This window comes from Pongo pygmaeus, chromosome 16, assembly GCF_028885625.2.
Source record: "Pongo pygmaeus isolate AG05252 chromosome 16, NHGRI_mPonPyg2-v2.0_pri, whole genome shotgun sequence".
NCBI classification, from domain to species: domain Eukaryota; kingdom Metazoa; phylum Chordata; class Mammalia; order Primates; family Hominidae; genus Pongo; species Pongo pygmaeus.
In genome coordinates this window covers 96,764,528-96,790,629 of record NC_072389.2, presented here as the reverse complement: position 1 = coordinate 96,790,629, position 26,102 = coordinate 96,764,528, and the positions used below count along the sequence as shown (strand labels likewise).

General features: G+C 45.3%; 1 protein-coding gene across 5 annotated transcripts in view; it reads right to left on the bottom strand.

Annotated features, from left to right (window-relative positions):
* SV2B (synaptic vesicle glycoprotein 2B) overlaps positions 1 to 23,077 on the bottom strand; it is a 193,103-nt gene extending 170,026 nt beyond the window's left edge. For 2 of the 5 annotated variants that reach the window (XM_054451623.2, XM_054451624.2), the window contains exon 1: positions 20,638 to 21,493. The gene's annotated coding sequence lies outside the window, so the exon portion shown is untranslated. Of the gene's footprint in view, positions 1 to 20,637; positions 21,494 to 21,568; positions 21,751 to 21,853; positions 22,074 to 22,585 lie in introns of those variants that run through there. The other 3 variants (XM_054451622.2, XM_054451625.1, XM_054451626.2) reach the window with 3 other exon arrangements.
* Between the last annotated feature and the right edge of the window lie 3,025 nt (positions 23,078 to 26,102).

The window sequence follows — 26,102 nt, the reverse complement described above, 5'->3', positions numbered from 1 at the left end:
CTCTTGAATTTATTAATCCTGTCAAACTGAAATTTAGTATCCTTTGACCAACAAGGATCTCCCCAGCACACTCACTCCAGCCCCTAGTAACTACCATTCCACTCTCTACTTCGATGAGCTCAACTTTTTTAGATTCCGCTTATCAGTGAGATCAGGCAGTGTTTGTCTCTCTGTGCCCGGAGTATTTCATTTAATGTAATATCCTCCAGGATCAAGCTCTTATTTCAATAGATGTCTTGGAAAGTACAGGACTAAGAACAGACAAATGGTTGGGGAAGATGAGCCCCAAGTGCAAAGTATCTTAATGGGATTTCCAGTTTTGTAAAAATCACGCAGACAAAGCAGGCACTAGAAGCAGCAGAAAGGATGGAGAGGAAACCAGGATGGGGGAGTCTGCTCTGCAGCATGCATGTTGGCAGAGAAGGAGAAGCAGGGTGTGGTGTCCAAATGGCTTACAAGGCATAGGGATCAGAGAGTCAACCCAGCAGGAGAAAGCTGAGCCATTAAAAATTATTCAGACAGGGAAATCAACCCCAGCCATTCCTGCTTTCTAGACTGTGTCCCCAGGGAGGATGTCTGGAGACTCCATTTGTGTACAGCATGACTTAATTCTTGATGGAGGAGGGAGAGGGTATCATTGATCAACTCCTTCTCTGAATCTGACTCTGTACTCATTGTATCTGCATCCACGACACCCCTGGCTTTAATGGAACATATATCAATGAGATAATACATTTCTAGTAGCTGAGATAGTGGGAGTCCAAAGGGGAGATGGTTTAGCACACATTGGGAATTCAGTCTTTGGGGTCAGACTCCTGGAGTCAACAGACAAGCATCACTTTTAAAACACCATTGGGCTGGGCGCGGTGGCTCACGCCTGTAATCCCAGCACTTCGGGAGGCCGAGGAGGGCGAATCATGAAGTCAGGAGATCGAGACCATCCTGGCTAACACGGTGAAACCCCGTCTCTACTAAAAATACAAAAAATTAGCCGGGGGTGGTGGCGGGCACCTGTAGTCCCAGCTACTCGGGAGGCTGAGGCAGGAGAATGGCGTGAACCTGGGAGGCGGGGCTTGCAGTGAGCCAAGATCGCGCCACTGCACTCCAGCCTGGGCGAGGGAGCGAGACTCTGTCTCAAAAAAAAAAAAAAAAAAAAAAAAAACCGCTATTATTATATAAATAGATGCTTTCTTGAGGTGAGTGCGAAGGGGAAAGTAGTGGCGTAAAGGAATTAATTCCCTGGGCAAGATAAGCACCCATGTGGTTCAAGAGAGCTGGTGTTCAGATCTTATTTGCTTTCATCTCTAAGGCAACCCTGCTTTCTTCCCTTCCGGCTAATGGGTGCCCTGCTCGGTTTGCCCAAATATCAAGTCTACCTTCAGACGGAAAAGAAAAAATATAAAAAGGTAAAAAATAATGACATAATAGACATGAAAGAAAAAGAAGCAAGATTCTACCCAAGAATTATGGGAAAATAAAACAATAGAAACAGTAATAATAATTGAAGGTTTGCTCTGTCACTGGGTCTCGGCTGCACATTAGGATCATTGGGCAGCTTATTTTTTAAAAATTCAATTTATACTCCCATTCCTAGAGATTCTGGCTTAAGTATTCTCAGGAGGGTTAGGGGAAAAAAAATTTAACAAATTTCTCACCTGATTCTAAAGTACAGCCAGGATTAAGAACCATAACACTAGATAAAAACTTGCCTGAGGTGAAGAAAACTTTGACTCGAAATCAGCAGTGCTCACTAAACTTCAAGCAAAGTTAGCCTTACCTTAACACTTTTTTATTTCAAAGAGAAAAAAAATGAAATGAGTTACTAACATAAGACCAAAAATTAGTGTGTTAAAAGACTAGTTCTCTGCCACCTTAAACCATGGGAAACAATTTGCAAAAATCTTAAGCGAGGGGATGACTGTATAGACTGTAGAGGTTAACAGCTCAGGCTTCAGAATCAGAAAGTCTTGAGTGGGTGCTGCAGCTCTGCCATCTACTACCTGAATCATGTTGAGAAAGCTGGAAAGATTAAATGAGATATTGAATTTAAAGAACTCAAAGCCCAGACTGTATTAAGTTCTCTATAAGTGAAATGTTTCTTTAACTTTTACTTTTTTTTTCTTTTTTTTCTTTTTTTCTTTTTTTTTTTTTTTTTGAGACAGACAGGTTCTCACTCTGTCACATAGGCTGGAGTGCAGTGGCACGATCATAGCTCACTGCAACCTCAGTCTCCCAGCCTCAAGCGACCCTCCCACCTCAGCCTCCCAAGTAGCTGTGACTATAGGCGCATGCCACCACACCTGGCTAATTTTTGTATTTTATGTAGAGATGGGGTTTCACCCTGTTGCCCAGGCTGGTTTCCAACTTTCGGGCTAAAGGGATCTGCCTGCCTCAGACTCCCAAACTGCTGAGATTACAGGCACGTGAGCCACCGTGCCTGGCCTCTATTATTATTTTAAAATACAAAGTATTTTTAAGAGATAAAGTAATATGGTTTGGCTCCATGTCCCCACCCAAATCTCATGTTGAATTATAATTCCCAAATTTTGGGGGAGAAACCTGGTGGGAGGTGATTAGATTATGGGGGCAGATTTCCCCATGCTGTTTTCATGATAGTGAGTGAGTTCTCACAAGATCTGATGGTTTAAAAGTGTTTGGCACTTCCTCCCTCACTCTCTCTCTCCTGCCACCATGGGAAGAAGGTGCTTGCTTCCCCTTCGCCTTCTGCCATGATTTTAAGTTTCCTGAGGCCTCCCAGTCATGCTTCCTGTTAAGCTTGTGGAACTGTGAGTCAATTAAACCTCTTTTCTTCATAAATTTCCCAGTCTCAGGTAGTCCTTTACAGCAGTGTGAAAACAGACTAACATACAAAGCCTTGCTCTGGTGCCCAGGCTGGAGACCATACAAGTACAAAATCAAAGGCAAATCGATTTGGAAAATGTTTGCAACACTTATGAGAATATTTCTTATAAGTATTTCCTATGAGAGTAACAAGGAGAATAATATCTTCAATATATGCAGAGCTTTTACAAATATGGAAAACACTAATCCTTAATTTAAAATGGACATACAGCACGGAAAAACAATGTTTAGAAGGGGACATACAATCAGTCAATAAATAAAAGTGCTCAATCTCATAAGCAATCAAATAAACGAAAAATAAAATATTTTCTCACCTAACAAATTGACAATGTTTGATTTTCCTTTTAAGGATAATACTCATTGCAAACAAAGATGCACTGAGGGGGTCGTGCATAGTGCTAGCTGTCAGGTTAACTAGAACAAGCTTTCTAGAATGCAACTTGGCAGCATGAATGAAGAGCTTTATCATTTATAAGTTTTCCTATTTTCCAAATTGTATTCAATGGCAAATACCACCTTTCTAATCAGAAAGAAAAAGTTAACAGGTGTAAGGAAACCAGCCACCTGGATGGAAACTTGAATATTCACTAATTTCAGCAATAGATTTGGGTAATTTCCAAATCCCTGGCAAATGCAAAGCTTGAAACAAGTCACACTCTGGGTATTGTATCAGTTTACACAATCAGAGCCAGGAGTGGGGTTTGTCACTTGCTAAATTCAGGCAGGTCACCAAATGGCCCAGATCTAAGCATGGGAACAAATGAATTGCTGGCCATAGCTCTGTACTCACGTCTCAAATGACAAAGTACCTTAGGGAATCTTAACTTCTTTCTTCATCCATTGGAGCTATTTAATATCTCCCTGAGAGCTAAAAGATTGTCAAATTAGAAAAGGATTTATCCTTAAAAAGATAGCTCCTACCATTGGGGAAGGCTTATTCCCTTAGAAATGCCAACCCTTTGCTCCTTGCAAAGATATGCTCCCTGCCAGCATTTTATTTATGTATTTTGGACCCTGCCTTGTTTTAAAAAGTGGAGCAACTGGCCGAGCATCCTGCAGAGGATTCCATCTGCTACAGGCCAGACAGAAGCTGAGGATTAGGAGTAAAAGCCGGGAGCCCCAAGTGGATCAGCCAGCATGCCCACCCCCACAGGCCCTGCCTCCAAGCCGAGACAGCTTATTCACCGGTATATAAAGTATTGCAAGTCTCCACACAGAGCTGATAAGAGGAGGCAAGAAGCTATGAAGAGGAACCAGAAATGGAGGAAGGAGGCAGATTAATTTTGTTCATTCAAACAAGAATGAGTGAAGCATAATCACAGCAAGAACTATTATGATGATGATGACAGACAGATGTCCCTCCCTGGCATGGCTCTGGTTTGGACTGGGCTGTCTGATGTGGTGGCTTCTGTGTATAGTTTCCTTGAGACAGGGTTCAGCCTCACCTTGGCCCTCTTGGGCACTAAGGAGCCTCTCAGAAAGGGGCAGCTGGGTCCCACTTCAGACCCTCCAGCTGTCCACGCACCCAGCCTCTTCTCCAGGCAGATATCCCCCTTTTGTGATTGAGCTTGGACAGCCCTGGGGCTCCTGCTCCTCCCCTACACATCAGTCTTCTTCCCGTGGAGCTTTCTGTATCTTCCCAAGCCCTCAATGAATGCAAAGGAAAAAATGTTCTTTTCTTCCCTTAGCACTGTACTACCACCCATCTTTCTTGCTGGCATGGGCTACTCCATTAAATCAGCTGCCTGCCAAAATTTCCAGACTAGAAGAGGCACCAGGCTCTATGTCTTCTATGCCCCAAACTCCAGGGCACACATCAAACCCTCTAAAGCACTCTCCTGCATGGTAGACTCCATTCCACCAGTACCATGGATCAGCAAATACCCAGCTAGGGTGCAAGGTACCCTATCTCCCTTTTTGCAAGCATCTCCACTCCCCATACGGGAGTCTCTTGGAGGCCCTTTTCTTGGTTTTATGGGGAGCAAAAAGTGTTTCACCTCAAGCTAGTATTTGTTACAGGCCAAGATTTCAAAAATTCTACCCACTTTTTTTATCCCTCTACTTATATAGACCCAGGGGCTTAGAGTTGTGGGCCCCAAAGCCAGTTTTGATACCTCTTGAAAGTCATGAGGAATTCCAGGTATTTAACAAATAGAGTGTCTAAGACTTTATTTTTAGATTTGCAATCTGAATGCCCATTCGGGGCAATAAAAAAGTCCCATTCAACATCTTGTTACATAGGGAACTTGCTTCGGTAGATCAAATTTTTACTCCCAATTCTTTTCCCCCATGTAATATGATTATAATCCACATTCTTGCCATGTCTTCTACTGTGAGAAGAGTATACTTTCCCACTTTACTGATATGGGTTTGGGTTTGGCCATGTCATTTGCCTTGGCCAATGAAATGTTAGCAAATATGATGAGTGCAGAGGCTTTAAATGCACTAGGACAGTTTAGCATTCCTCATGTCCTCCTTCCATTTGGCATGAGAAGAATGAGAAGACTATGTTCCTGGTAGCTGCTGGTAGCATGTGGTGGAGAGATGAGAGACCCATGAAGCAGACCTGAACTTGACCTACAGCATGAAGGAGAGCCAATCCCAGTTGACTGGCCACCTCATAAGTAAGATAAATATAGTTTGTTGTACGAGCCACTGCAATAATTAGGGCTATTTGCTAGGCAGCATTATTGCTATACAGTAGCAGCTACTTAATACCCTTGCTATATGTCCAACATTGTGCTGGGCACTGTATTGTCTCCTTTAATTCATTCCTTTTAACAAGTGTGTAAGATAGAATTCTAGTTAATATTATCCTTGTTTTACAGGTTAGGAAACTGAGGTGCAGAGAATTTTAATACAATTAGTAAGTGAAAGAGACAAGCTTCAATCCCAGTAATCTAACACCAGACCCATACTCTTGCCACCATGGAACAAAAAGCAGGAGACAAAGATGTGGCTCTGTGCTCTTCTAAGTCTGCATACTGGTAAAGACCTCAGGCTCAAAACCATTGTGACTATTGATATCGTTTGCCTGTGTCCCCACCCAAATCTCATCTTGAATTGTAGCTTTCATAATCCCCACATGTCATGGGAAGGACCTGGTGGGAGGTAACTGAACCATGGGGGCAGGTTTTTCCCATGCTCTTCTCGTCATAGTGAATAAGTCTCACAAGATGATGGTTTTATAAAGAGCAGTTCCCCTGCACATGGTCTCTTGCCTGCCGCCATGTAAGACATGCCTTTGCTCTTCCTTTGCCTTCCTCCATGATTGTGAGGCTCCCCCAGCCACATGGAACTGTGAATCCATTAAACCTCTTTTTCTTTATAAGTTACCCAGTCTTGGGTATTTCTTCAGAGCAGTATGAGAACAGACTAATACAGCCGTTTATGAGTTCCCTATCAGTACAAGCCTGACCAGATTGCAAGGGCTGAGGCAATTTTTCTAGCTCTGTCAGTGCATGCAAAGAGGATAAGACAGGCTTCCCTTCCAGAATGCATGACCCTTCTCTGAACTTTGAGTAGGGAAAGTCCCACAGGGAATTCTAACCAAGAAACAATCCTGTCATTGTGAAATGCAGTCATACAATGCTCTGCACGGGATGCAGAGCACACCTCATTCTCTGCCTATTTTTATTCTCTCTAAGCAAATATCTGGGGCTCTCAAAAATTATTACACAATTGCCAGCTGCTGGGATTATACAAATAACGTGATAATAGCAAAGCAATATGCTGACCGGTGTTCAAACACCACCACACAACAACAAAGCAGCCAGGGGTGCCAGCCCTCATTCACAGCCTGCAAACAGAAGCAGCACAAATGAAGGCCACCCACTCCCTCCTGGTTTTAGAAGAAGGGAGTAGCAGGCAGTTTGATACCAAGATGGATTTTTTACTCTTCGACTTCCAAGATGTTCTATGCACAGGGAGAATGCAAAGTCATGTTCTTTAGCAAAATGTTCTTCATCATTGTGATTCAACAATGTACCCCTTTCTTTAACCAAGTTAGGACTTCTGATGAGCAGCAGTTGGGCTTAAAGGTCTTCAAGTTATAGGCAAGCTAGAAATTCTGAAGTATATAATAATGTATTATATATGTATATTTATGTGCATGTGTATGTGTGTGCATGTACTCTGTTAAGGTGTATGTGAAACAAAGCTTCTTTACACATTTCTACACTATACACCCTGAGGGCAAAGATCACATTTTCCTTACCTATCATTAACTCTAATGCCTAGCACAATGAGAAGTCAATAAACATTTGCTGAATAAATAAATAAATGTAAAAGGGATTTTAGGGAGAACTATATCTTTGAATTTTACGTAGTTTAATTCTTAAAATGCAAGACTAGGGCAAGCAAGGAGATGGTTATAAAAATGTGAACCCCTTAGAAACCCCTTATTAAAAAATAAGGAAGGCCAGGCGCAGTGGCTCACACCTGTAATCCCAGCACTTTGAGAGGCCGAGACGGGTGGATCACTTGAGTTCAGGAGTTCAAGAACAGCCTGGGCAACATGGCAAGACCCCGTCTCTACTAAAAATACAAAAAAAAAATAGTCAGGCATGATGGTGGGTGTCTGTGGTCCCAGCTACTCAGGAGAGTGAGGTGGGAGGATTGCTTGAGCCTGAGAGGCAGAGGTTGCAGTGAGCCAAGATCACACTACTGTACTCCAACCTGAGTAACAGAGCAAGACTCTGTTTCAAAAAAAAAAATAGGAAGGGGAGATGGAGAAATAGCCCACTTTCAAAGTCGTCAACACTCACCAACAAAGGTAGCACTTTGTAATCTTTATTTCAGCAAGAGAAGCCGGCTCAGTGTGTGTGGTGGACGTCTGTGGGTTTTGCCTGCTCAGGATCCCTGTCCTCTTCTTTCAGCAACAACTCTCCAATTTTCCTTTAAAGGTAGCACTTTGTAATCTTTATTTCACCAAGAGAAGCCAGCTTAGTGTGTGTAGTGGACATGTGTTGGCTTTGCCTGCTCAGGACCCATGTCCCCTTCTTTCAGTAACAACTCTCCAGTGTTCCTTTAAGAAACTCCCCTTTCCTCACTACATGCCATCTTGGGAGTCATAGTTATGGTGCCCTCAGGAATGGGCACGTGACCCCAGCTGGGCTAGGCTCTCTCATCCTAGATTGTGAATCATGAACTGAGCACACAAAGCTAGAAAATGGCTGGAGGACCCAGACCCTGGGACGTGTTTCCAAATAGCCCACTGATTAGCAAGGGAGCAGGCTGGGCTTTTGACAGACAGAGTGGGAACTTCCCCAGAACACAATATGGAATTTCTATCAATACACGAGCACTCCCAGAGACAGGTTCTTCTGCTCTTTCAGTTAGGGCCCTTTTCCTGACGCTTTCCCTGGAGCCTAGCACAGAGCACAGAAGAGAACTCTAAGCTGGAAACAGAGGTTCTCATCATAAAGCTGCTGCAAGAAAACAGCAGCTCCCCTCTTAGGCCTCAGTCTCTTCCTCCATAGGATTAAGAGACTAGGATTAAATAGCCACAGAGGAACCTTGTGTGTTGAGTCAATAAAAACGGACCCCTTGGGTCCCTGGGCGCCAGCAACACCAAGTTCACATTGTCAGGGCCAGCGAGGCCTGGAGTTTAAAGCAGTTAATCCCTTGGCTGGATGACTCGGACAAAGAGGATTAACCTTAGATGAGAGAGTTATCATCCAAATATAGAGCAATCCCAAGCACACACATTAGAGATAGGACGTTTCCCCATCTTCTTGTGTAAACTCTTGTTCTCTCACTCTTGTGGTGAACTCATAGATTAACCCTCCCAGCACCTCAAGGTTAAGGTGTTAGACGGTCCAGACCCTCTCCATGTTCCTCTAACACCTTTCTCAGTTCTCCAATCCAGGGTACATTGTTTCTCCCTTTTTTTTTTTTTTTTTTTTTTGAGACGGAGTCTTGCTCTGTCACCCAGGCTGGAGTGCAGTGACGCGATCTCGGCTCACTGCAAGCTCTGCCTCTGGGTTCACGCCATTCTCCTGCCTCAGCCTCCCGAGTAGCTGGGGTCTCTTTAAGGCACTTTAAGTTTGGAAAATAACTAACCATTGAGCACCTACTATGTGCCAGGGACTGTGTTAGACACTGGAGCTACAGTGGTAGACAAGGTGTAGACAAGGCACAGTCCTTCTCTCAGGGAATCTATAGTCCAGTGGGAAGGCACCTATTGTGCACAATGTACCCTACTACGCACTGACAAATATGATCTCCTTCAATGACTGGACAACCCCAGAAAATAGACCTTACTGCGACTATTTTAAAGATCAGGAAATTGAGGCTCTGTGAAGTTAAACTTGTCTGAGGCTATGCAACCTGTATCAGAAAGAACCTCTGGGTTTAAAAATGATATGGGATTCTATAATATATTCCTATTATTTTGTAGAAGTCAGAAACAATGAGAGAAGAAAAGGGAAAATATTGAACTTCAGCCTTTTCAGATGTATATGCTCCTGGTATATTCATCACAGGAAAAAAACTGGAGGTTTACCCCAGTCGTTTTCTCTATTAAAGAGCACCCAGGCTACAGGCAACCCAACAGCCCAGCTATAACCTTTTAATCTTTATGTTATGCCTCTGGATCCTCCTCAACATGTTCCGATAAGCTTATGAGAAATACCTCATTGAAATTTCAGCTTCTGTGTGGGTGAAAGTCAGCTAAACTACTGCAACAAACAAACTCTAAGATGTCAGTAGTTTAGCATAGGCAGAGTTTATTTCTTGCACTTGAGATAGCCTCATGCAGGGGCAGCCAACAGATGAAAAGGAGTCTGGAAGAGCACACCTTTCTCACCGCATCAACAAAACTGTTATGTGGCCACGCCCACTTGCAAGGAAAGCCTGGAGATGTAGTCTATGTGCCCAGGAGGACGAGGAAATGAAGCCAGCTGGTCTTTGCCGAAGGCTCCTGAACTGCATACTTAATATGATTACATCTGGGCCAGGCATAGTGGCTCACGCTGTAATCCCACTGCTTTAGGAGAGGACGAGGTGAGAGGACTGCTTCAGATCAGGAATTCAGGACTAGTCTGGGCAAAACAGTGAGACCCCATGTCTCAAAAAAAATTGTTTTAATTTAATAAAAATTATCCAGGCATGATGGTGTTTGCCTTTTCATCCCAGCTACTCAGGAGGCTGGGGTGGGAGGATCTCTTGAGCCCAGGAGTTTGAGGCTGCAGTGAGCCATGACAGCACCACTGTAATCCAGCCTGGGTGGCAAAGCAAGACCCTGTCTCTAAAAGAGAAAGAATAGAATTCAAAATGCTACATAAATGGTGGAGATTATAAGTAGGTTTTCCTTTTCTTTTCCCTATTTTCTAGATGGTCTGTAATATGTCTTTAATGTATCCAAAATGATGAGGAAAAAGAGAAAGCGGGAAAATCCCCTAATCAGTGAGTCTTTGAGGAGTTATGGGTAGAACTATGTAATCCAGGTAACTACCCAAGAAATACAGGCAAATCCTGCTTCCCTGATTCCCTTGCTTCTCTCTCATCTTTTTCAAACAGAACTTTCCACTCCATTTGTTTTGGGTAATGACAACCTAAAAGCTTTTTCTTTCTTAAATGCTTTCCATGCTCTCTGGGACCTTTCTGTGCCTCAGAGCATCTCCAAGACATCAATCACAGTTTCCAAGATTGCATCTCCATTTGGATGGAGATCTGTGACCAAGACCAAACCAAACTTGTGGTTCACTTAATTCACACCCGGCCACACATCGTGGCTGAAGCACAGGACAGCGGCGATCTCACCATTTGCAGGAGCATTTCAGGAGCCAAGACAACCAGCTCCTCTGTATCACCGTGGTTCTCGAGCTTCTTCCTCCTTAGCACATCTGGTGACAACATTTAAACCCACAAGAGATTCTAGTGGGCATCCTGCTACTTCTCACCAAACTTCTCCCCATCCCGCTTCTCCCTATCCCCACCCAACCCAACCCTCACCCCACCCCCAGCCAATACCACCTCAGACTCCGTGTTTTGGCCACAGCAGATGATATAGTTTGGATGTGTGTCCCCACCCAAATCTCATGTTGAAATGTAATCCTCAGTGTTGGAGGTGGGGCCTGGTGGAAGGTGATAGGATCGTGGGGGTAGATTTCTCATGAATGGTTTGGCACCATCCCCTTGGTGCTGTCCTGGCAATAGTGAGTGAGTTCTCATGAGATCTAATCACTTAAAAGTGTGTGGCACCTCCCCTCTCTCTCTCGCTCCTGCTTCTGCCATGTGACATGCCTGCTGTCTCTTTGCCTTCTTCCATAATCGGAAGCTTCCTGAGGCCTCTCCAGATGCCACCATGCTTCCTGTATAGCCTGCAGAACCATGAGCCAATTAAAACTCTTTTCTTATAAATTACCTCATCTCAGGTATTTCTTTATAGCAATGAAAGAGCAGACTAATAAGCCAAACCCCCTATTGTTCCAAAATCAACCATGCATTTTCAGGTCTATATGCTTCTCCTGAAACCATTCCCTATCCTCCCCACAACAGCCCAATCTTCAAGGCTTATCAGACAATATCCCCTCCCCTGTCCAATAGCTTTGCCTGGCCCCCGTCTTCTTTCCTCATGCAGCAATAGCAATGGCTTCCAGCCTCACACTCCCCAATTCTCTCAGCGTGTACCTCCCCACCTTGTATTCTAAGTATTAATTAATGAGCTCCCCTACTGCAGAGCCCTAAGCAGACAGGCTCTGGGGCTCTTTGCCCTGCACCATCTCAAAGAACCACAAGGAGGTAAGAGTTTGCTCAAGAATCCAGGAACTGACTGGAAGGCCAAGCCAGCCAGCAGCGACCTTGCTTGTCTAGAGGAAATGGGCTGAAAGTAACAAGACATAAACCTGGGAGTGACACAGGTGAAACTGAGAAACCTGATAGGACTAGCCTGGCCTCTGACAGCCCTCTGTAGTGCCCCAAGATGCTGCATGCTGGGCCACCGAAGAAGCAGGCAGCCACCACTCCTGTGATATGAGGGTGGGAGCCCAGCACAGCTTTTCTGCCACAGATGTGGGCAGCGCCACCAAAAAAAATAAAAAAAAATAAAAAGCCTTATCCACTTATCCATCATGGGAAATAGGAGAAGTTGGCTCAGCATCCCACCCTGTTTTCATATACCCTTTCTCATCTACTTCTCCATTGTTCCATTTGAGTTTCTCTTCTTTGCTTCAAGTTTCAAGCTACTGCCTTTACATTGCTACCCTATGGCTTTCCTTTCCTTAAAGCTTCATGTTTATGCTTTGCTTTAAAAAACAAAAATTAAAGTGGCTGTATTTAATTCACAGACCGTTACACCGGCATGTGTGGGATGTGTTGGTCACTTGTCATAGTGCTAGGGGTGGAACTAAATTCCTTGAGCCCTCCAGGGTCAAGGGCAGAGGCTCCTGACATTCCCATGACCTTTCCAGCCCCATCTCCCAGGCCCAGCACTTTGCCTAGGGCAGGCCACCCCATGGTGCCTCTTCCTCTCCTGCAGAGCCTCCCACGTGCCAGCTGGGCTCCATTCCTCAGCACCATCTGCCGCACCCCAGATCAGGCGAGAGGCGACGGTCAGATTCTGCATGCAATAGAGCAGGGATGGCAGGCAACACAGGAGCCACCCTCACTGGGCCTGGGCTCTGGGAGCCGGGCAGGGAAAATCCCAGAGGATTAAGCAATCAGAGGAGGCTGTTGAGGGGCCTAACCAGGCTCTCACCTGCTTGGGAGAACTAGTTGTGCCATTTCAGAGGGTTTCTAAGCATGACAATGTAGAGGACCCACACCCCGTTTTCCTGTTCGCTCTTGGTCTCTCATACAAACTTAACATTGCTACAGCCCCCCGACCTGAGCTTTGACCCTCTCTCCATCATTAACTTACTGTATGAATCCAGGAGCCAATTAAACCTCTTTTCTTATAAATCACAATTCTGCTTTCATGGTCATTTCATGAGAGAAACATGCAAATGAACACTGCTAAGAAGAAGGAACAGAACACGTTAATGGATAAATGAGCTGTCTATCATTACTCCTGAGTGAGCGTGATTTGTAATGTGAGTAATGACGGACAGCTCTTTTATCCACCCAAATAAGCTATTTCCGAGGTGGATGCAGTGGTTCATGCCTGTAATCCCAGCACTTTGGGAGGCGAAGCCTGGAGGATTGCTTGGGAAATCCAGCCTGGGCAATATAGTGAGACCTCGTCTCTACAGAAAATTTAAAAATTAGCCAGGTATGGTGGGACACACCTATAGTTCCAGATCCTTGGGAGGCTGAGGTGAGAGGATTGCTTGGGCCCAGGAGGCAGAGGTTGCTGTGAGCCAAGATTGTGCCACTACACTCCAGCCTGGGCAACAGGGCAAGAACATGTACCAAAAAAAGTTTTTTAATTATTTCCTTCCTTGAAAAATAAGAAGTTTGGATTCCCCGCTTTCTAGGGTCCCTTCGAGCTCTGAATCTGTAAGATCCTACAGTTCAATTAAGGTCTTCATTGCCTTGAGCATATTCTGGACCTGAAAAGGAACCTGCCCATGAAATATTCATTAAAACAAATCACGCTCACTCCGGAGTAATGATGGACAGTTCATTTATCCATTAACGTGTTCTGTTCCATCTCCTTAGCAGTGTTCATTTGCAGGTTTCTCTCATGAAATGATCGTGAAAACAGAATTGTAAATCACACCTATCACACCTAGGTGAGTTTTGGGAGCCTAGAGCTCCTGCCCACACACATATCACCTGGGGTTGACATAAGAAGTACTTAATAGCACCAAGCTCCCAGTTTGAACAGTCAACTTCCAAATCCAGACACCTGTCATTCAACAATCAACTTCTGGATGCAGACATCCGTGATTCAAGAAGGCCCCAGCAGTCTGGAAAAATTACCTTCTCTTGCATCTATCTATGCAGAGCTGGCAGGAAACAAATGAGATTGTGCATCCACTTTTCCAAGGGTACTTTTGTCTGTAATTTCTTTTCTCTGAGCCTCAGATATCTCATCTGTAAAATGGGCACAGGAGGAAGGATGTGGCCTATCTGCCTCCTGAAGAAGTTCAGTTCTGAGGGGCTAGACAGTCATCAGTTAGAAGAGAATTTTCAACTGCCTTTTGTGAAAAGAAAACTAATGCTACTCTCTCCCCTGCCAACCCATACAGAATCAAGCTCTAACAACTGAAGGGAACAGGAGGTGGGTGGAGCAGAAGTGTGTATAGAAAACAGGAAGACTTAATGGGACCACAGGCTTCTGTGTGGGAGCTGAAGCAGGGAACCCATGGTGTGGGTCTTTGTTGCTAAGTCAGGAGACACTGTTGCATTACCTGTAATCAAAGGTCAGGAGAGCAAGGGAGCTTTGGCTTTGCTGACGATGTAACTGGGGGCTTAGAGGGAAAGCTGAGTATATGATTCTTGATCTAGAGGATGTCAGAGTGGTAGCCAAGGCATGAGGGTGGTGGAGAGAGGGTAACATTGGCCGCTGAGTACCTGCCAAAGACTTAGCTCATCACTGTCACTTACCTGCTGATCTCTTGACCAGGCCGGGAGGAGCAACCAGGAAAGCCACAGCCAACAGAGAAACCGCAGCAGCATTTATTCACCATGTATCTAATAAATACGTATTGTATGCCTACTATGCGCCTGGAACAGGAAGAACCACAGACTTTTCCAGAAGAACACCATGCAGTGGATTTTGTGGGGGCCACAAAGGCATCAGATAGGAAAGCTTCTGCATCTGTATACTACACATGACTCCAAAATTTTCATCATGGAATTCCAACAAACTATGCGACATTGCAGAACTGAACTAAGGAGATTGGCTTATTGCAGAGATAGGAGGTTAGTTTCCCTCTGAGGCACCTTGAAGTGTCTAGCTCATAAGGCTAGACATTTTATTATTGTCCCTTTGTCTAATTTTGAACATTATGGGCCCCATGCAAATAATCTTCTAAATGGCACTGTGAACATCAAATTCTCAATTCTCCCTTCACATAAAATCTTTAAGTCCCTCAGCTGGTATGGTAATCCTTTAATCAATATTTACACCAACATAGTTCCAAGTCCAGAAGCATGAAGGAGACTGCAGAACACTTGGGTATTATTACTATCATCAGCAGCAGCAGCACCACCACACCACACCACCATCATCACCTTACAACTGAGGAAACCAAGGCTCAGGGAAATTAAATAATGTGCTCAAGTTTACACAGCTAGAAAGTAAGGAAGCTTGGGCTGGGCATGGTGACTCAAGCCTATAATCCCACCACTTTGGGGACTAAGGTGGAAGAATCACTTGAGCCCAGGAGTTCAAGACCAGCCTGGGCAGCATAGCAGGATCCCGTCTCTACAAAAAAATTTAAAAATTAGCCGGGCATGGTGGTGCATGCGTATATTCCCAGCTACTTTGGAGGCTGAGATGGGAAGATCGCTTGAGCCCAGGAGGTCAAGGCTGCAGTGAGCTGAGTTCATGCTACTGCACTCCAGCCTGGTTGACAGAGTGAGACCCTGTCTCAAAAAAAAATAGAAAGTTAGCGGGCACGGTGGCTCACACCTGTAATCCCAGCACTTTGGGAGGCCGAGGCGGGCAGATCACAAGGTCAAGAGATCGAGACCATCCTGGCCAACATGGTAAAAGCCCGTCTCTACTAAAAATACAAAAATTAGCTGGGCGTGGTGGCACACGCCTGTAGTCCCAGCTACTCAGGAGGCTGAGGCAGGAGAATTGCTTGAACCCAGGAGGCAGAGGTTGCAGTGAGCTGAGATTGTGCCACTACACTCCAGCCTGGTGATAGAATGATACTCCATCTCAAAAAATAAATAAATAAATAAACAAATAAAGTAATGAAATCTGAGTGCAAACCCAGTTCTGTCTGATGCTAAAGCCCACTGCTCCATCCTATGCCCCATGTGGTCAGGCCTAGTATCCACACGTGAAAATGAAGGGCAGCTTGCGTCTCTTTCTCACACTTCCTTCTGGGATTTGGTTCTTTTTCTCCGCCACTGGCACATTCTCCATCTCTCTCTCTCTCTCTCTCACACACACACACAACCACTTTCAATAGCAGTGCTGCTTTTTCTTGTTTCACTCCCTTCACCAACATCATTGCAAACAAAACTTATATAGAATCAGCCACACCACGAGGGGAAAATGGACAGCACCCACAGCCTGAGGCTGAAGTCATTCCAGCCCTCCCCTTTTCCTATGAAGGCTATTCCCTATTTCTTCCTTTTATAAACAGGAACACATTATGCAAGCTACTGTAGATGTGGGGTTTCTCAAGCAAGCTGGTGACACTCAGCATAAATTGATTTAAATAAAATTCTCCCCTTTCAAGATTCTTCCTTGCTTCTGCCTCATCTTAAATTAAGAGCAGTACAATAATAACCCAAGAACATCACACCCCTGAATTTCAGCCACCTCCCTCTAAAGGATCTTTTCTCATTTTTTGAAAATATGAGCTATTTTTTGGTTTCCACTTGTTCCTCTTTCTTACTTGTCACCACACGTTCCTTTCCGTATGATATAAGCAATTGGAGCCTTCACATTTAAAGCCTCTTTTTAGTGCATGAGATCCACGAGAAGGCTTCCATGAGACCTTGTAAAGAAAGGAAATAACTTCAAGGAGTTACGCTTCAAGATCCACCAAAGCAAAGATTTGCAGTCAACTCTAGTAATTAAGTGGTTCCATTCACTCATTCAGTACATATCCATTGAGGATATACAATGTGCCAGATAATATTCTGGGCACTAGTGATACAGCAGTGACTTGGCTCATGGAAAAATAAATAACATGCTAATGATACTCAAACCTATGTCTCCTTCCTGAAACTCTTCCCTGAACTCTAGACTCTCATATGCAATGAATTACTTAACATCTCCCATTGGATATCCAATTAAACCCCATCACTGTTTCCTCTCCACCTCACTAAAGTGCTACTCCATCCAGCTGCTTAGGTCAAAATTCATTAAGTCACCTTTTTCTCATACCCTAAGTGTCTAACTCATCCACACATCCTGTCTACTTTATGAATTTAGCCGCTTCTCACCATCTTTTTTTATTTGTATTTATTTTTGACATGATCTCAATCCATTGTCCAGGCGGGAGTACAATGGCATGATCATGGCTCACTGCAGCCTCGACCTCCCCAGGCTCAGGTGATCCTCCCACCTCAGACTCCCGAGTAGCTGGGACCACAGGCATGTGCCACCACACCTGGCTAATTTTTTTATTTTTTGTAGAGTTGGGATTTTGCCATGTTGCCCAGGCTGGTCTCAAACTCCTGAGCTCAAGTGATCCACCCACCTTGGCCTCCCAAAATGCTAGGATTACAACTTCTCACCATTTTAAGTACTATCCAGCCTGGTCCAAACCACCACCCTTTCTCACCTGGGTCATTGCAGTACCATCCTGACTAATCTCCCTGTTTCCACCCTTGTCCTCCAAGAGTCTACACTAAGCTCTAAAGCTCAAGGGATCCTTGGAAAACATAAATCAGCTAATAGTATCCTGTGCTCAAAATTCTCCCGTGGTGTCCCATCTTCCTCAAAGTAAAGGCTAAAGTCTACACAAGGCCCTACAGGACCTTGTATTAGCTGGCTCCCTGCTACTTCTCTGATCTCTTCTCCCACACTCACCCTGTCTCATTCAGTTCCTTCTACATAAGCCACCTTGCTGTTCCTGGAACATGCCAGTTATCTGTTGCCTCGGGGCCTTTGCACTTGTTCTCCCTACCTGGAAATGTCTTTCCCAAGATAACTGTCTGGCTCACTCCTTCACTTCCTTCATGTCACCCGGACCACCTTATATAAAATACCCACTCCTTGCTTTACCCTACCCTCCCACTCCAACGCAACAAGGCACCCCCCACCTTCCTTTCCCTGCTCAACATTCCTTAATCACCTGATATAAAACATATATTATTTACTTACATATTATTTGTCTCCCTCAACTAGAATGAATACTTCATGAGATGGGTCTACTTCCTACAACATGCCTGGCACATAGAGACCACTCAATAAATATTTATTTAGTGAATGAATGATTATCTAAAGATACATACATCTCTAGATGGTCAACCACAGAAACACAGAAAAAGAGACAGTCACAAGAGCAAGTACAGGCTCTGCCCATTCAAGCAGAGTCCAGAAGAAAAGGAAACCTAGCCAATAGCACTTTAAATGTTCAGGTCCCAGTCAGGCGCGGTGGCTCATGCCTATAATCCCAGCACTTTGGGAGGCCAAGGCGGGCAGATCATCTGAGGTCGGGAGTTTGAGACCAGCCTGACCAACATGGAGAAACCCCATCTCTACTAAAAATACAAAATTAGCCGGGCATGGTGGTGCACGCCTGTAGTCCCAGCTACTCAGGAAGCTGAGGCAGAAGAATCGCTTGAACCCGGGAGGCTGAGGTTGCAATGAGCTGAGATCGCACCACTGCACTCCAGCCTGGGCAACAAGAGTGAAACTCCATCTCAAAAATAAATAAATAAATATTCAGGTCCCTATGGTAGATTGATTGATTGATTGCAAAATGTCTCAATTCTTCCCCTCCCTGTGTCTATACATTTTGCAACGTGACTATGTAGCTCCTCCTATCAAGAAATGGAGTCTATTTTCCTAACTTTCCACTCTGGGCTATCTTGTGTCTTAATTTTGTCATTAGACAAAGATAAAGTGACGGAGTGCCAGTTATAAGCTTAGGCCTCAAGAGGCCATACAAGCTTTTACTTTCTCTTGGCCTCCGGCCACTACCATGTGAACATGCGGGGCTAGCCTGCTGGAGGATGAGTGACCACATGGAGCAGAGCCAAGTCATCCAGCTGAGGCCATCCTAAAGCAGCCAGCCCTCAGACACTCCATCAGCAGACCAAAATCACATGAGCAAGCACAGCTGAAATCAAGCAAGCACAACTCAGATCTGCAGAACTACCCAGCCAATCAAGAGACATGTGAGAAAATAACAAATGGCTGTTGTTTTAAGCCACTAAGTGTAGGGGTGGTTTCGTCCGTAGTCCCTTCGGCAAGACTGGCCCTAAAGCATGTAATCAGTCCCTAGGGTAGGCATCTAAGCTGCTTTGCTCTGAATAATGTGCTTCAGGAGATCTTCTCCTTGTGATTTGGCTGTTATGACAGGGGTCTGCAGGAAGAAGACCCACTAGCCAAGCCACACAGTGTCTCAACCATTGCAAATCAATGAGCTGGTATGCAGGTGAACAAGGTCACTGTGACGTGGCCTGGAAAGACAGATGAGGTTTCTGAGGCAGCAATACTAAAAGCCGGATATTGGATGGGGGAAATTCACAGAAGTAAATGTTGCCTTCTGAGGTGGACTTGGGGACACCCAGCCAGACTCTCTGACCTTGACCCAGCCTCACTTCATTCTATTTCACAGAAACTTCGACTAGGTTCTCAGGCATCCAGCTCCATTTCTGGCCATGGAACACACTGCAGTAGCCCTTCTGCACCAAGGACAGCTGAGTGATGAGGCTCTCAAATCCCCAAACCATGTTTTCTCTAGAGGAATAAAGTTTCCAAAGGGCAGAGCAGCAAACTGATCTTTATGTTAAGCCTATAAGATAGAGGCTTTAAATAAATTTGCCATATGATATTATGTAAATGCATTCCATGCCACACTGAAGGTCAGCATATTTCCAGATGATCCCAACACTTTTCCATGATCATAGAAACTCTTCTCATTCTCAAAGAAAAAAGAATATCTAGCAAGGACTGCTGGCCTGTTTGCTAAAGATGACCTTTTCTTTTAGTGTGGGGGAAAGGAAACAAAAAATCATAATACTTAGATTCAAAAGAAGCACAAACACAGTCCTCCATCCAGATGGGAGAAATCTGAATGTTGCGTTCCACAGTGTCCTTAATTCCTGTGCTTCCTGTTGCCTTGCAAAGACCTATGCTTTCTGCTTGCTGCATTCTTTATGCTCTGAATGACCACAGGTACTTATATCTACCAACCAACCTTATTCTAAACACAGAGTTTAGGATTTCATCCAATTCCTTAAACAGTAACTCAGCACATACATCATAGTGACAAATAGGAATCCTAAGAGGCAATATCTCAAAGACCTGCCGTGTTGCCCCTGTGACCTCAGGTCCTACTGCTGTCCCAGTGTCTGACTCAACAGCAGCTCCCATGGACTCCTTTCTGGGTCTCTTGGGAACACACCTCTCTCCTATCTCAGGGTTTTGCAGGTGCTGCCTGCAACCCCTGGCTTCCTCCCTCACTTCCCCAGATGTCTGGTCAAATGTCATTTACCAGAATCCCTGGCTTGCTCCCTCACTTTCCCAGATGTCCAGTCAAATGTCATTTACCAAAAAGCCTTCCCTGGCCAAGCTGTATAAAAATAAATAACAAGCCCCACCCTGCCCTCTGGCAGCACTCCCCAGTCCTCTCAGCCAGCTTTATTTTTCTCCATTACAGTGTCTCATTAGCTGATACACTCTATACTTATTTATTTATCCATCATCTTACACACACACACACACACATACACACACTCTCTCATTAATTTAAGCTCCTTGAGAGAGGGATTTTTTGGTTGTTTTGTCTGTATTCTCCACACATAGAGCAATGGCTGACACATAGTAGGAACTTAATGAATGAACTGCCATTTCTTGAGCACCTACTTTGTGCCAGGCAAGTTATACATGATGATCGGGTAACAATGAGTAAATATTTTAAAGTATCTTTTCTTTAATTATTATAAGAATCCTATTACTGTCTCCATTTTACAGATCAGGAAACTAATGCTCAAACAGGGGCTAAGTAACTTGCCCAAGACACTCACCTAGGTCTGTTTGAGCATCCACGCTCACACTTCTTGTAGTTCACGCTGCTTTTCAAATATCTTAATGATGATGTAGGCGCATGTAACACACATCTCTGGCAAATACATAAGACAAGAGCTTTTCATTCTATCATTTTTCTTCACCCATCACAGCTTTGGTCCAGGAAGAAACATCCTTGAGATTGGATTTTCATCTCCCAGAAAAGACTGGTAGTAACAGCTTTAGTTTTCCTTTATTCCACCCGTTTAGGGAAAATCAAGGGAGAGTTTTCCTTTCTAACTAGGCTGGGACAAGAACAGATAGGTCGGGGACCTAGGGAGAAGCAGACAGAAGTTCATCTGCTCTGAAACTCCCTCAGAATTTTCCAGAGTCCCTGCCTTTGTGAAGTGCTGCTTCAAAACCTTCATAGTCCTGGAATTCAGGAAAACCATTCATTAAAAAAGGAAAAAATTAAAAGTCTGACTTGTATTGCGTGTGCTCCTCTCTGGGTGTCAGCCTGTGTCTACAGGGGTCTAGTCACGTACTGCAAATACCAGCCCAGCCGAGACTTGTAAAGCTCTGCCTACCCAGTGGCAGTGATGGCAACGGTGTGGGAGAGTCATGTGGGTCACTCCCAGACCGAAGAACCAAGAGAGCGACCCAGTCCCTGCTGAAATCCATGCCATGCCTAATCCATGAGGGCTTCATTTTTATACTAATCACTGCCACTATCAATTTCCTCCTCCTGTCTGCCCTCACTGCTCTTTTCCAACACCATCATGAACTTATCCTGATTACGAGTGCTTCTCCCCCTACCAGGTGTGAACCTCAGGAAGCCAGGACATTGTTATCATCATCTCTGCATCCCCAAGGACTAATCCCATCTCTGACAAATACTAAGTACTCAGTAAGTATTTGCTGACTCAAGAAAGATGCAGAACGAGCCTGTACCTACTGCACCAACTGGAACAAGCAGAACAAGTCACCTCTTCTGGAAGGGGCAGGAAGCGGAAACACAGAGGAGACCAGCATAGACCAGAACCACCGCTGAGCTGACTACAGTGCCCAGTCCTCCCTCATGCACCCTCCTCACCCCTCATCTGCCACTCTCTGAGCCCCAAAGCCACCCACATTCACCTCCCCAAGGGCTAGAAAGCCAGCAAGCATCCCCCAGCGTCCCACCCCACCCCACTGGGGCTGCTCTTATCAGAGCCCAAGACACCAACGTTAAGTTACCCTTAAACGGAGTAATTTGCATCTGTAATTTCCGGATAAAGGATCGTATTTCATCAGCCCTGCTGAACCCTGGACAGCAGAGATTTCTACCACCCGTCTGCCGAAGACACAGCGGTGCCTTGCTCCTTTCTGGCTAAACGCATTTGCTAGCCCATCCCTGCAAAACAAGTCATTTTCTTTCCCTTGCGCTAAAACCCGTCCATAAACAAATCCTTCTGTGTCCCTAAGAAACGGCTCCCACGCCCACGGAGGGCGCCCAGCACATACAGAAATACACACTCACAAACCCCAAGAGCCACCAGGTGTAAGCACGTTTGAATTCTGTTCTTTAAAAACAAACCAACAATAACAAAATCCATCTACTAGAATGTAACTGAAACTAAAAGCAGCGGCTAGGAAGCTTATGGAAACGGAGCTATAAATGCCAGCAGCCTGACGTTTATAAGTTGCAAAACTACTTATGGCGCTAATAGTTCAAACAGGGTTTTAAAACAGCCCTTGGGGAGGCCGCTTTCAAAGAAGCGCACAGCTCCAGGCAGCGGGCAAGTCCTTGCTTTTCTGCGCCGGCTTTCCAAGACTCTCCGGTCTTTTGTGCCATTTACTATGAACAGCACTCAGCTGTGCGAGCGTGTATATTTCAGCCCAGGCAGGCGAGTCTGGGAGCCCTGGCGCACGCGGGGTCCGCGCCCCGGCTGGGTCGGTTGCACCGCAGCGAGCAACGCCGTCCCCTACCTGGGTGGGAAATCCTCTGGCGGCCGCCTCCGGATGCAGGCAGAGCAGCGTCCGCCCCGGCAGCCCCGCGTGCAGCTCCGGCTAACGCGGAGCTGGGCGATCCGGGGGGGAGGCAGGCGCCGGCGGGTGTCACACCTGCATCACCGCGCCCACGCCGCCGCCGCCAGCCGCCCAGGCGCAGCGCGCAGCGCGCAGCGCGCCCCCGCACTACAGAGCACCCGGGGCGGGAGGCTCCTGGGTCCTCTATTCAGCGGGATCAGATCCTAATCCGCTTTCTTCCCGGCCCGGGCATTAAAAGTATTCGCTGCGGGCAGCTCTGCTTCTAAATCTCCTTCTGATCGAAGGCTGGGTGTAGAGATAGCTCAGAGGGAAGGAGGACCAGTGAGGCCGCAAGGTCTCCGGATCTGCAGACCAATAGATATTAAACTTCTTATTCCTCGAGTTTTGTAACCAGCTGATCATGGGCGTCGTCTCGCTGTCTCCACCCCGCCTAGGGCGAGGGGGCGCTGTGGACTCCACATGCCCTTCCACCCACTCCAAACTAGGATGCGTCAGAGGACTAGACGCAAGTTCCCGGGAAGGGGAATCCTCTGATCACGCCGCCCCCAAAGTATCGTCGATCATGGGTGCTGTTCGACTGCTTTGTTCTCGTTTGCCTCATCAGGAACTGAAAAGAACCTACCTGGCCAGCGCGGGGAGGAGGAAGGTCTGCAAGGCTTGGTGCATTCAAACAAGCCCTCCATCTCTGTCTCCCTCCTTCCAAACCACCACCCACTAACTCCACTGACAAGAGTTCAGCAAACTAAACTGCCGAGACTCAGCACCGAAAGACTCTTTAGGAGCATAGGGCTCCTTCTAGGAGGAAGTAAGGAGCGAGGAAAGGACACTGGAAATTCGGACGCGGACTCAAACAGCACAACACTGCAGGTGCCTGGCCCCCTCTAGGATCCGAAGCTACGTTCCTTTCCTAACAGGGCTAAAATGAAGGCGAGTTCTGGAAGAGGCTTCCCTCTTCTCCATCGGGCACATCCTCCATCATGAGGTCTTCAGTTGGACTCCTCACTCTCTCGCTGCCATCAGTGCCCTGTGCTCCAGCTCCCTGCCTCTTCCCTGGCTGGGGCCTCCGCCGACTCGCGCCTGGACCACCTGCAAGGACTTCAACTTCTCAGGCTCCTGGAGTCATTTCTCAACATGTAAATCTGATCTTGACTCTTTCCTACCTAAAACCATGTGATGGCTTCCCAGTGTCCTTGAAAAATCCGAAACCTTTTTTTTTTTTTTTTTTTTTTTTTTGAGACAGGGTCTGGCTCTGTCTCCCAAGCTGTGGTGCAGTGGCTGGATCACAGCCTCAACCTCCCCAGCTCAAGCAATCCTCCTGCCTCAGCCTCTCAAGTAGCTAGGGCTACAGGCATGCACCACCACTCCTGGCCAATTGTTAAACGTTTTGTAGAGTAGAAGTCTCACTCTGTTGTCCAGGCTGTGGAACTCCTGGGCTCAAGTGATCCGCCTGCCTCAGCCTCCCAAGCTGGGATACGGGCTCGCGCTACAGCGCCAGCCTAACACATCACATTTAGTGCTGGAAAGCAAACCCTTGCTGACCCCCACAGCCTCACCCCTCCACCCTCATCTTTTCTCCTGTACTCTGGCTATATGGAACTTTTAATTCCTTGGACGTGCCTCACTCACCTCTAGGTCTTTGCACATACTGTTCCCTCTGCTTGGAATGTTCTCTTCCCCCCATTCCTCTTACTTCTGTCTAACGCCTTATCATTCTCAGCTGAGCCATCTCTTCCTCAAGTCTTCCCTCATCCCTGAAATACCTGAGTTCTCCCTGCTCCATGTGCCCAGAGCTACCATTAGTTCCTTTACTACAGCACCCAACACCTTACTAAAGTTGTTGTCCGGCTTCCTTAAGAGAATGTAAGCTGTAGGAACGCACGCCTCTGTTGTCTGCCTCACATGGACAGGGACCCAGAATATCACGTCTGCTTAATATCTATTGCTATAGCCACCATCCAGATTAAGATGGCAAACAGTCCTGACATCAAGGGGTCTCTTTATGCTCTTTCCCAGGCAATACCACTCACCCTCCACCCAGGTGTAACCAACACTCTGACCCTTTCCAGCACCAGTTAGTATCACCTGCTCTTGAACTATGCATGAATGGAGTCATACAGTATATATATAGTATGTACTCTTTTGGGTGTGGCTTCTTTTACTCAAAATAATGTCTGTGAGATTCTTCCATATCATTACATGTATCAGTAGGTTATTTTTTTCTTATTGCTCTATGGTATTCTATTGCCTGAATATAACACAATTTATTTATCCCTTCTCCTATGAGTGGACATTTGAGTTGCTTCCAGATTTTAGCTGTGATGAATAAAGCTGCTACGAACTTGTGGGGTTTTTTGTTTTTTTTGTTTGTTTGTTTGTTTTGAGACGAAGTCTCGCTCTGTCACCCAGGCTGGAGTGCAGTGGCATGATCTCAGCTCACTGCAACCTCCGCCTCCCAGGTTCAAACAATTCTCCTGCCTCAGCCTCCCAAGTAGCTGGGATTACAGGCACATGCCACCAAGTCCGGATAATTTTTGTATTTTTAGTAGAGACGGGGTTTTGAAATGTTGGCCAGGCTGGTGTCAAACTCCTGACCTCAGATGATCCACCCACCTCAGCCTTCCAAAGTGCTGGGATTACAGGTGTGAGCCATGGCACACAGCCTGTTATGAACATTTGATAGACATATGTAATCTTTTCTTTTGAATATGTAACTAGGAATAGAGTTGCTGGGTCACAAGGTAAATGCCTGTTTTTGCCTTAGTAAATACATACAGTACTTTGCCTTAGTAGATACAGTACTACTGAACAGTTTTCCAAAGTGGTTGTGCCAATTTACAGTCCTAGTCCTATCTACAATATTTGAGAATTCCAGATGTTCTATTTCTTTGCCATAACTTGGCATTATCAGTGCTTTTAATTTTAGTCATTCTTGTGTGTAGTGTAAATTACATTGAAGTTAAAACTTTGATATAGTTTTAATGTATATTTCTTGATGATTACTAATGTTGAGCAATTTCTTATGCTTATTGGCCATTTGGATATTCTTTTGTAAAGTTTCAAGTCTTTTGACCAATTTATTGGGTTTTTTGTCTTTTTCTTATTGATCTGTAGGCACTTTCTCTGTTTTAGGTATAAATCCTTGGTTGGATATAGTAATTTTAATATCTTCTCTGTGTTTGGGGCTTATATTTTTATTCTCTTAATTTTAATGACACACAACGTTAATTTTTTGTTTTGTGATTAAAAGACAAATGCTTTTGTGTGTTTTGTTTAACAAATCTTTCTTTGTCTCAGGGTTGGGCATCTATTGTCTGATGTTTCTTTCCTTCTACAAGCCTTTGTTTTACCCCTTACATTTTAGTGTATTTTCTATTTGTGCATGGGATAAGGTAGGCTGAAATTTTACTTTTATTTCAAGATAGCAGTTGCTCCAAAACCACTGTGGAAAATACCATTC